The sequence below is a fragment of the Poecilia latipinna genome, unplaced genomic scaffold (assembly GCF_001443285.1).
Source record: "Poecilia latipinna isolate Pla-1442-1.1 unplaced genomic scaffold, P_latipinna-1.0 Scaffold3227, whole genome shotgun sequence".
Classification (NCBI taxonomy): domain Eukaryota; kingdom Metazoa; phylum Chordata; class Actinopteri; order Cyprinodontiformes; family Poeciliidae; genus Poecilia; species Poecilia latipinna.
The window spans coordinates 9,438-19,334 of NW_015115843.1; the positions used below are offsets into that span (position 1 = coordinate 9,438).

At 43.0% G+C, this 9,897-nt stretch overlaps 1 long non-coding RNA gene across 2 annotated transcripts; it reads right to left on the reverse strand.

Moving 5' to 3' along the window:
* Nucleotides 1–2,017: 2,017 nt before the first annotated feature.
* LOC106940440 (uncharacterized) lies at nt 2,018–7,015 on the reverse strand. 2 transcript variants are annotated; one of them, XR_001423094.1, is made up of 4 exons: nt 6,728–7,015; nt 3,339–3,440; nt 3,042–3,146; nt 2,018–2,528 (listed from the first exon to the last, which is right to left on the reverse strand). It is a non-coding gene; the product is annotated as an uncharacterized LOC106940440 (long non-coding RNA). The 2 variants fall into 2 exon arrangements; XR_001423093.1 differs by having other exon boundaries at nt 2,018–2,571.
* Between the last annotated feature and the right edge of the window lie 2,882 nt (nt 7,016–9,897).

The following is a 9,897-nucleotide window of genomic DNA, read 5'->3' on the forward strand; positions in this document are numbered from 1 at the left end:
CATGGCAATTGTCCTTCCTTGTCTGTTCCCCATTTAAAACTGCTCTATCTTTAATAGATTTGTAGTGAAATTTTCCCAGCAAATTGCCACAAGAGGGTTGTGAAGCTCAGCCTCAAAGTGGATGAAAATGTAGCATTTTTAGTGTCGTAGTTCAGCCATTTTCCCTTCTGTGCAGCACCCAGGTTCATTTATCAGTTCAAAAAGCCCTCAGTGTAAATTACCTTGAGAAATAACAAGATTTGGTTAAGTATAAAACAGGCTTTTAATGCTGAAAATGATCGAATGTTACAAGCCTTGCAAGTCATACAAATGGAACAGACACATAGTGACATTCACCGTCCAGGGCTGGGCTTTTTTTTTTTTTTATGTGTGTGAGGGCTGGTTACCTGGGCTGGCCTCACCTTCTGCAGCGAAGCTGAAAATAAAGCATGCAATCACCACTTGCCCCAAAGGCTTAAACCTGCAACAAGAGGGTCATTTGGGATATCAGTGAAGCAAGACGCAGCTTAAAGACTTCCCCAGGGTAAACATCAGCAACTGTCATGTGTTCATCAGATTCTTATCATCACCCTCCCTGCCTTTAATCTTTGTCAGCAAAGGTGATTATTTGGATCCGGATATTTTCACAGAACCTTCCCATTACATTTTGATTACCTCAAAGTCGCGCACAATTGGGGAGAAAAAAAAAAGCGTCTGGTTTGTGTTTAATCCTGTTGTCTTTCCTGACTCTGCTGCAGATATCCACACATCTGTTCTCATGGAACAACCCATCTCTAACATGTTTACATACATGGTACATTTGCATCTCCACTAGCCAAATGGAAATGGGATTGGCCTGCCAGCACAAGCAGCTCAGACCCATGCAAAGGAAGAGAGGTTGTTTTTGTCTTATTGAAATGTAAACCTTCCAGCATCCCCAAGCATTTGCATGCTTCTGAATGCTCACAGCACTTGGGGGGTGGGGGGAGGCCGCAGTGGTTTTAGCTGCTTGTGTGTGCTGCGGTGCGGGTTTTGGATGACAATGGTCCCCCCCCCCCAACTTCGTTCAGATCACATGCCCTCCAAGCTTTATGACTAGAGTTTGCCATTTACCCCACTTAGACGAGTCGATTGGAAATATTTAAACCGTTATGCAGCTTTACAGATGTTTGCATTCCATGGCTTGTCCCTCCCATCACACTAGATAGTTGGGTTCTTCTCGTTTCTGTTGACTGTAGCGCTCACACGCAGGTGCCCACTCTGCGTCTGTGCTGACATGTTGAGTCGGTGCGTTAAGAAGAGAGAGAGAAGCAGCGTCGGGTTTTGCAGTAATAACGTAGGATAAGCGTGTTTTGGTCTGCCGCTCATGTGACTGTAGCCATGTGTATTTAAAGTAAGACCTTAAACTCCGGGATTATCCTGTTGTTGCTGATTCAGGGATTTTTTCTTCCTTCTGTTTTTGTTTGATGGACCCAGATTTAGAACTTGCGCTTCGTGACTACACGTTTGGCGTGTTTTCCAAACGTAAACACAATTATGCCGCAGCCGTAGCTGCAGAAGACGCATTGCAACACAATGAGGACAGGCAGGAGTGATTCACTTTTTCTTTTTTTTTTTCCTTTTTTTGTGCAGCACCATCAACAGATTTTTTGCAGAACCCCCGACTTTAATCGGATCATGTTCACAAATCCAAGATATACAGAACCTTGCAAAAGGAGTCGCACTCTTGGCTTTCCTTCAGCCGTGTTGTGTTGTTGCTGCCGTCATCACCATGTTTCATGTTTGCTTTGGGATTGTGACTTGAATAGTGCTTTAAATTTCCACATGATTTTTTTTTGTCCTTGGTCTCCATGGCAATATTTGTTCTCTAATATTCTCTAACAAACCTCTGAGGTCTTTACCAACCACCTGCATTTATCTTGAGATGAAATGATGAACTCTTTTTAGTAATTTGGTGTTTTTTCAAGCCTGCTGTTATCCCTAGGTTTTATTCAGGACTTCCAGATTAAAGAGGAGCACTAAGAACAAAAACATGCCACACATTTCAGATTTTTATTTGTAAAAATATTTTCTAGCTCATGTATCATTTCCCCCTTCCATCACAATTATGCAAACATTTAAATTTGTTGCTTAAATAGTGTCCCAATAAAACTTTTCAAGTTTTGTACTTCTTCTCTTTGCACATATGAGTCTGCACATATCTTTCACATTATTCCCTGTGTCATTATTGCAACAAGCATTTTTATGACACACAGTCTTACTGCAGAGTGATCCATGGGAGCTGGGGACAGAGACCGCCCTGACAGACATTACAGAGTCCCACAGTGAGGCAGAAAGGGACACTCTGGACGGATTGCGTTGGGACACAGCGTTCGTTGGTTGGGATTTACGACTCATTTCAGGGAATCTGTCGGTCGTTCAGACTTTCCCCTCCCCAGGGATACGTCTCTGCGTCTCATGCCGTTTTTACTGCCCAGTCTGAGGCGGGCTGGTATGGATCCTGCTGGAAGCATGTCCAGGTCCAGAGAACAGCCTCTGTGGTGCTTTCACTGGGACAGATGGTGTCCCAGAGGGACAGTCTGGACTTTAGATCTGTTTAATTGCCAAAGCCAGAGCACTTCACATATATCGGTGCTTAGACAAACACTGCCACCGGAGGTTTACATGCTGATGTAGCATGCATTTGTATTCTCCTCCGTTCTTCTGAGTCAATACTTTGCATAGCTACATTTTGCTATGCGAGAGGACACATTACTTTAACATGTCCCTATGATGCTGGGTTGAACTCAGAGACCTTCAAAGCTTGGGTTATTGCAGGTAATTCCTGCTTCAAATCTCTCCACAACTCTCCCCTCCATCTCTGCCACATTTTTTAAGAATTTGATTTAAAAAACCAGCATGCTCTATACTTTCCAGGTCACAATTATGCGTCGCTTTGTGACGATCTAATGCGTAAAGCTTTCATAAAATGCATCATCGTGGCTGTAAGATGCCGGTGTGTAAAAACGTAGTGCACAGGAACGCTTTTGAAAGGCACTGTAATGTGATGAGAAATGCCTCACCTTTATGTGCAGCAGAGTCAACACGATGCTCCGTCTTCCCCTCCAGTGAGTTCGGTGCAGCTCTTATCACAAGCGTCAGCGGGAAGGTGTGACCCGTTCTGCTCACTGCCACAAACGTAACAAGAAAATAGGAACAATGTTTGAGTGACCTGCTTCAAGTAAGGATTCCATGACAGGAGGGCATAAAAAAAACCAAACAAAGCCATTAAAAATATTTCATCTGGTCATGTTGTTTCTTTCACACGTTTTGGTCCATCAGCTGGCATTATTATCCCCCGCCTCGTAACTTTTAATGACCTGGCTTTCGTCATGTGCCTGTCGTCTCCGGTCTTTGTCTGTCAGGACCGAATTAAATCCTGTGTTGAGACTGACATGCAGGCTTGCCGCTGTCACTCCCACCTGCAGGAAGAATGGACCCAAATGCAGGTGGATTAGGACACCTGCAGACACAAAACTGCTGGCTTAAATGTGCAAAAAAAAAAAAGTGGAAAAACAGGAAGAAAGGGGATTTGAACAGCAGATGGGTGGAGAAGAGGAGTCTTAATGCAACAAGATAGCGGTGTTTAGTTGAGCTCCTGCGGTCTGATGCCAAGTTTGGATGGATAATGGTATCTCCTGGTGAATGGACTGAGAAGAGAGGCTTTTAAACAACCCTTACACCTTGATGTGTAATGTTGAATAATTGTCCAGTTTAGGAAAAAGGTCAAATAAATGTAGAAAGATGTTTTTTTTTTATCACAGCACTTCTTTAAAAGGATTCAAGGCACACCATCTCTGTCATTAAACACTCATTTTTAATACTGTTAGATCCAAAAGCTCATATTTTTGACTTAACTTAAATTTTGTCTAAACTGGAAATAATCAAATTCATCCATGTATTATCAAAGCAAGGGACTAAAATTAGGAAGTAAGATGAAAACTTCTAGAACATTAGTGTGCACACAGTTAGCTGTTACCCATAGAAAACCTGTCACAGGTCAAGTTTTCTAATCGTAATTTCAATCAAAACAGGAAACAATAAATAAGCAGTGGGTCTTAAACGCTCACCGGCAGCCCGGTCATTTGCCATCCTCTCTGTGTCCAGACTTGCTAATGAACTGCACAGGGGCAAAGCTGCACCAGCAGCATTTAAGCACAATATTTTGGGGGCTAAAGCAAGCAGCTGCATTTCTCTCTCTCTTTTTGGTCTATTTATATTGCAAATGTGGGTTGGACACAAAAAATGTACGCAAAATCTGTTTTAGTGTGACTTCTTCCGAGGTTTCCCCCAGAAAACTTGCTAAGCCCAGTGGTTGGGCGCCAAGGCCGTCATTCATCCAGCGGCCCGTTGTGTCATTTTGAGTCCGTCCATGTTGCCCACTGCGTGTTCAGTTAAGTGCCAGGATGCAGCAGATTTCTCTACATGAATTTAGTGACATAATGACTCGGCGCACAATGTGCGGCGCTTCCCTCCGTCCTTGATTTAAAAAATGCTTTAAGTTGACAGGAAATTTGAAAACATCACTTTATAATTATGTGTTATTGAAAGATTGGAAGATTAATACCTGAACCCCAACTATAAAGTCTTAAAAAAACAAAAATTAAAAAAAAAAAAATCTTAAATAAATAAGTAATGCTTAACCTGGTGGGGGCACAAGTAAAGCCTGGTGGCCCGCCAGGCTTATAAGAGACTGGGGGAAACCCCGTCTTCTGATTTAGTGGACCTGAGCGTCGTCTGGCCATTGGCCATTCAGTTTGTGTTGGCCACGCTTCCCCACGTCAACAGTCGGCTCTTCTCTCTTCGCAGTGGAGGATGGCTGTTTACAGTGCAGGCAATTTCCGGTAAGCTTCATAGCCTCAAACTGGTGCATCACATGCTTCACACGCAAACGTTAGCAACTGGGTACAACTTAAAACTTCCAACAGAGTCCGTGCCTCCAGGAAGCAATCGTCGTTTCTCAATAGCGGAGTCCAAATCCTCTGAATGAAGTGAAGCGTAGAACAAGGGGCTGGTTTTTACCAAGCTACACCAAACACACCACAGGGTTAAAAATGAAACCATTCTGTTCTCCAAGTGCAAGAAAGATGGGGCATCAAACTCAATAAGTAATTCAGTGACAAATAATGAATGTTATGCTATTGAGTAAAAGGAGGAAACTTTTTTTGTTCCCCAGCAGCTTCAACCTTCACACCTGAACTCAGGTAACGCTGCCTGGTCCCTGCTAAGCTCATCGGTCATGATTTCATCTTCATCACCTTCAGTCGAGCAGGATCTACTCCGAAGCAGCTGGAAAAGCCTCCTCCCATGTCACAGACTCTACGCCGTCTCTGGCAGGTCCCACTTCCATTCATGTGCAGCCGCACACCTACGCCGACGCTCTCGCTGTGGCGGATCCGCAGTAATTATCCTGCCAGCTCAGAGATGTCGCACACACACACACACACACACAAAACATAAAGCTTTTGCCTGTGAACGTCTGCGAGTGATTCAGAGGCAGACGGAGAACGTGTGGGTGACTGAGTTGTAAGAGAGCTTGAGAGAAAACGGAAAGTGTTGTTGCGTTAATCAATGTGCGCCTTAACAGAAAGTGTTACTGGAAAAGCAGATTGTGTGAATCTGGCCAAGAGTTTGCATCTGAAGGGTTTATAGTTTTCTTCTGACTTTGCCGTTTTCTGTTTAAATAAACCAAACTTTCACAAAGATACTGCAGAGTTGGTGTGTCTCCACAACGCTGGTTCCAGCTCATGAGGACTCATGTCTCCTCCCCTGTTTATCCCGGCTTTCCCGCAAAATCCACGGATGTCGGTCAGGATCATTGCGCTGCACGCAGCGCAGTGACATGACTTGGGGTCATTAGGAGGCCGAAGACGAGAAGGGCAGAAGAGGAGAGACGAGCCAAACCGCTGAGGGCGATAATAGAGGATATGCGTTAGAAATCTCGAACAGTACATTCTGTTCCCTATGTACAAGGAGGATAGGCTTGCGTCAGGAGGACGGAGGGAAGCGCCGCACATTGTGCGCCGAGTCATTATGTCACTAAATTCATGTAGAGAAATCTGCTGCATCCTGGCACTTAACTGAACACGCAGTGGGCAACATGGACGGACTCAAAATGACACTAAAAGGGAACATATTGTGAGAACATAACTTTCTTAGCCTCGGTCCATCACAGAGACACACACTCTCTCTCTCTCTCTCTCTCTTTCACACACACACACTCACTCATACCTGAGGACAATTTAGAGACCAATTAATCATTTGTAATGAGTTTCCATTACAAATGTGCGCAAAACTATGTTGATATGCCGCTAATATAAAATAAAATAAAAACAACTTTGCAATTACAGTGTTTCCATTAAACAATAAGTCTGTTCACGGCATAAATTGCTAGCATTCATCCTCCTACCACTTCCTGTCGTTTTCTTCGTCTTTTCTCACCGGTGGTAACATCCGGTTGTTTATCACACTCGCATAATGCGAAAAAAAGTTTCCATTGCAGTTTTTCGAAGTAATTAAGACACAACTGAAAAACCACTTAATCCTAGTGCAAAAAAATATTTTTTGAAAAAAAAAAAAAAAAAAAAAAAAACTTGAGGTTGCCATGACGTTGGCTGTGGTGATGATGGACTCAAATGTAGCAGGCGGAGGCGCCGAAATTGATGAATATTTAATTTTAAAAAAGAGAGAGAAAATGAACTAAACTTACAAAAAAACCACTGAGAGCCACAGCAGAACAAACAAATAAACCCAAGGGAAAAGATGGCAGGATACTGACAGGATAGTAACGGGATTTACCAAGGAGTGACTGAGAATAGGTTGTAATGAGGCGCTTGATTAAAGATGGCTGATTAGATTAGAAACGAGCTGCAGGTGTGAGGGGAGAGAGAGAGAAAGATAGAGAGAGATAGAGAGAGAGAGAGAGAGAGAGAGCAAGCAAGCAGAGAAGAAGAGTACATAAACAGGGAAACTAGAAAAATTAATCAAACAGAATCAGTATGAATAACTTAAGGTAAAAACAGAAACAATGCTGATCTAATCAAAGAAAGAAGCTTAAAAAAAACACAGAATAATAATGAAACTAGAATCAATAAATCAAACCCCAAAACAACCCAGGACCTGACATAAGTTTTTTTATATATATTTTTTTTTTTTTATTGGAATGCTTCCATTTAGCAAATTTGTTTTTTGACATTCCAGTTGGCATTTTGATGTAATTCAGTCAAAAAATGAAGAATATGATTCCTCTGTGATATTTATGTTGAGAATGTGTCAGGAACTAAAAAAGCTGAATTAGAACTGTCATATTACGCCAATTAAAGAAAAGAGCTCTGCAGAAAATCCACGCAGAATTGCTTTGCTTCTGTATTGATAGTGCATTAACAATAAAAAAAAATTAAAACAGGTTTAAGAATTCACTTTCACAGAATTATGCAACACATTCACCCAGCTTGACGCAGGAGAGAAATTCAAGGTGAGGGCAGTGACACATCTCTAAAGAAAGTTTTTAGCTTTCTGATGTGAAAAAAATGAGACTCCTTTGTCATGTTTTGCAGCAGCTGCGTCAACAGCCGAAAGAATAAGAGATTCCTCCACATCAAGGCTTAATCCAACCCCCCCCCCCCCCACACACACACACACAAAAAGATCATAATATGAAAGTTTCTACAAAGTCAGAATTTCGTAATCAGAGACCTTAGCTGAACGAGAAGGAAACCTGAAGTGCCGATTCTCAAGACTCTAACTTTGACTCCAGCATTTGTGTGATTTTTATTTTTATTGTTTTCTAAACTGTTTGGCATCCCAGTCCGTGTTTTATAGAGGTAAGTAAAAGCTGCAGTGAAATTCACCCAGCAGAACAGAACTCCCAATCTCCCAGCACACCTGGCAGGATGAATTTCTGCGCTTCACAGCACTGGAAAGTGGGTCAAGCTCCAGCGCTTTCTGCAGCCATCTCATCTCGCTGCAGACATTCGCTGATACAAGCAGATCTATTGTTGTATTGACTGCAATCAGGATGAAACGCCGCTGCGCCTCCCTCCAGGGAAGGGGGCAATGCGAGGAATCTGAAGCTCCTGGAGAGATGTGGAAAATATGTGGGGGATTTAAAGAATCTAGTGGAGGAATTTGTTTGTCCCCTTGAACTTTTCCAGGTTCTGTCCTCCTAAAAATGACGATGACTTTAATAGATTTCAGTCGACGGAATGGCTCCTTTTGCAGTTTGAGTACGGCAAGCATGTCGAAGCAGCATTTGGTCAGATGAGACCAGAACTGAACTTTGTGGCCTACTTGTGTAACCCTAATCTAACGCTCCACACGTCATCTCCAGGTTAAAACATGGTGGAGGCAAGGTGATGCTGCGCTTTTCATCAGCGGCGAAGGCATATTTGTCAGAGTCGATCAGAGAATGGCTGGAGTCCAGTAGAGGACAGTGCTGGAAGACGACCTGGTGGGGACGAGACTGAGGTTTACCTCCTACCAGGACTCTTAGCATGCAGCTTCATACAGTAGAATATTTTGGATCAAAGCATGTCGCTGAAAGAAAGGACCTAGTCAAAGTTCAGACCTAAAGCTGACTGAGAATCTATGATTCACAGAGGTAGGGAGATAGGCAGGCTACGCTAGCTGCCTAGCGGATGGATAATTTATTGACCCCGTTGGGGTAATTTGTCCTGGACAACTGGTTCTACAGAAAGCTGTCACCATAATTACAACAGTGGCAGCTAGGGGTGCACCGATCTCAGTTTTCTGGCCGATCACTGATTACCAATCTTTTAAGAAGAAATTAAGGAAAGTGGCAGCAATAAATCGATGCACCTCCTGGTGCAGAAGTAACGCACAAATCCGGTTCGCCCACAGAGCAGCGCCAGTGGAAGCTGAGTTGCGCTACTTTGTGTTGGTCAACCAACCAAAATGACAATAAAATGCGACAGGTTTTGAGTCTGTATTGTGATGAAATCTTCATTTCTGCAAGACTCTGTGTGGTAGACTGGCATGTACTGTATTGTATGTTCAATAAGTAGCGTTTCTGATATCTGCCTGGACTTATTGACTAAAACCTCGTGTGCCTGGAACAATCCACACGTCTTCCTAATGCTTACATAATCTTTTAACTTGTCTTTTTACTGTTTCTCACCCAGAATTGTTCCAGATTTCATCTCGCGTGTCTTTGTTCAGCTGGGTGCTACGCATTAATCAGATTGCACTGAGCAATTCCCATGTTAATAAACAGTCGTATTAATGCGTGTAACTGAAGAAGCAGCCGGTTTGAAGGACGTTCTGTGTTGGCCAGCCTCCTGCTCTCTGCTTTGCTCGGTGAGAACAATGCTACTATTGACGTCGCAGCTTCGCTGGAATCAGGTGGTTGTGAGGCAGAAAGGTGGACTTGGAGACGGCAGCAGGAGAGGCCGCGGGTTTATTTTCCACCCGAATAAAATATACGTAGACGCTCCTTTTATTTTAGTTGCTTTTCAATGCGAAATGTGTTAATGAAGCCTTTTTATACCAGTGTAAACATCAAGGTTGAATCAATAACGGGTCAATAATGTTTGGACTGGTTTTCTCAAGATTTTAGCAGTTAATGAAAAGCTGCACAAACACAGCTGAATCAGAACTAATATAAAAAGATCACAGACATGTGGCTCTGAATGATGTTGATCTGAAGAAGAAAAAAAAGCTAGAAGTGCTTTTATATATATATATATATATATATTACATCAGAAGAGAGAGTGGCGCACAACGCTTTAGTGAAGTGGTTTACGTCACAGTCAGGGAGGCGAGCCGCTGACCTTATCTGACGCTGCAGACGGTGTGCCGAGGCCGACGTCGCTCAGATCAGGCAACAGAGAGACGAGACGTACCCTCAGCCAAGTCCCCGAA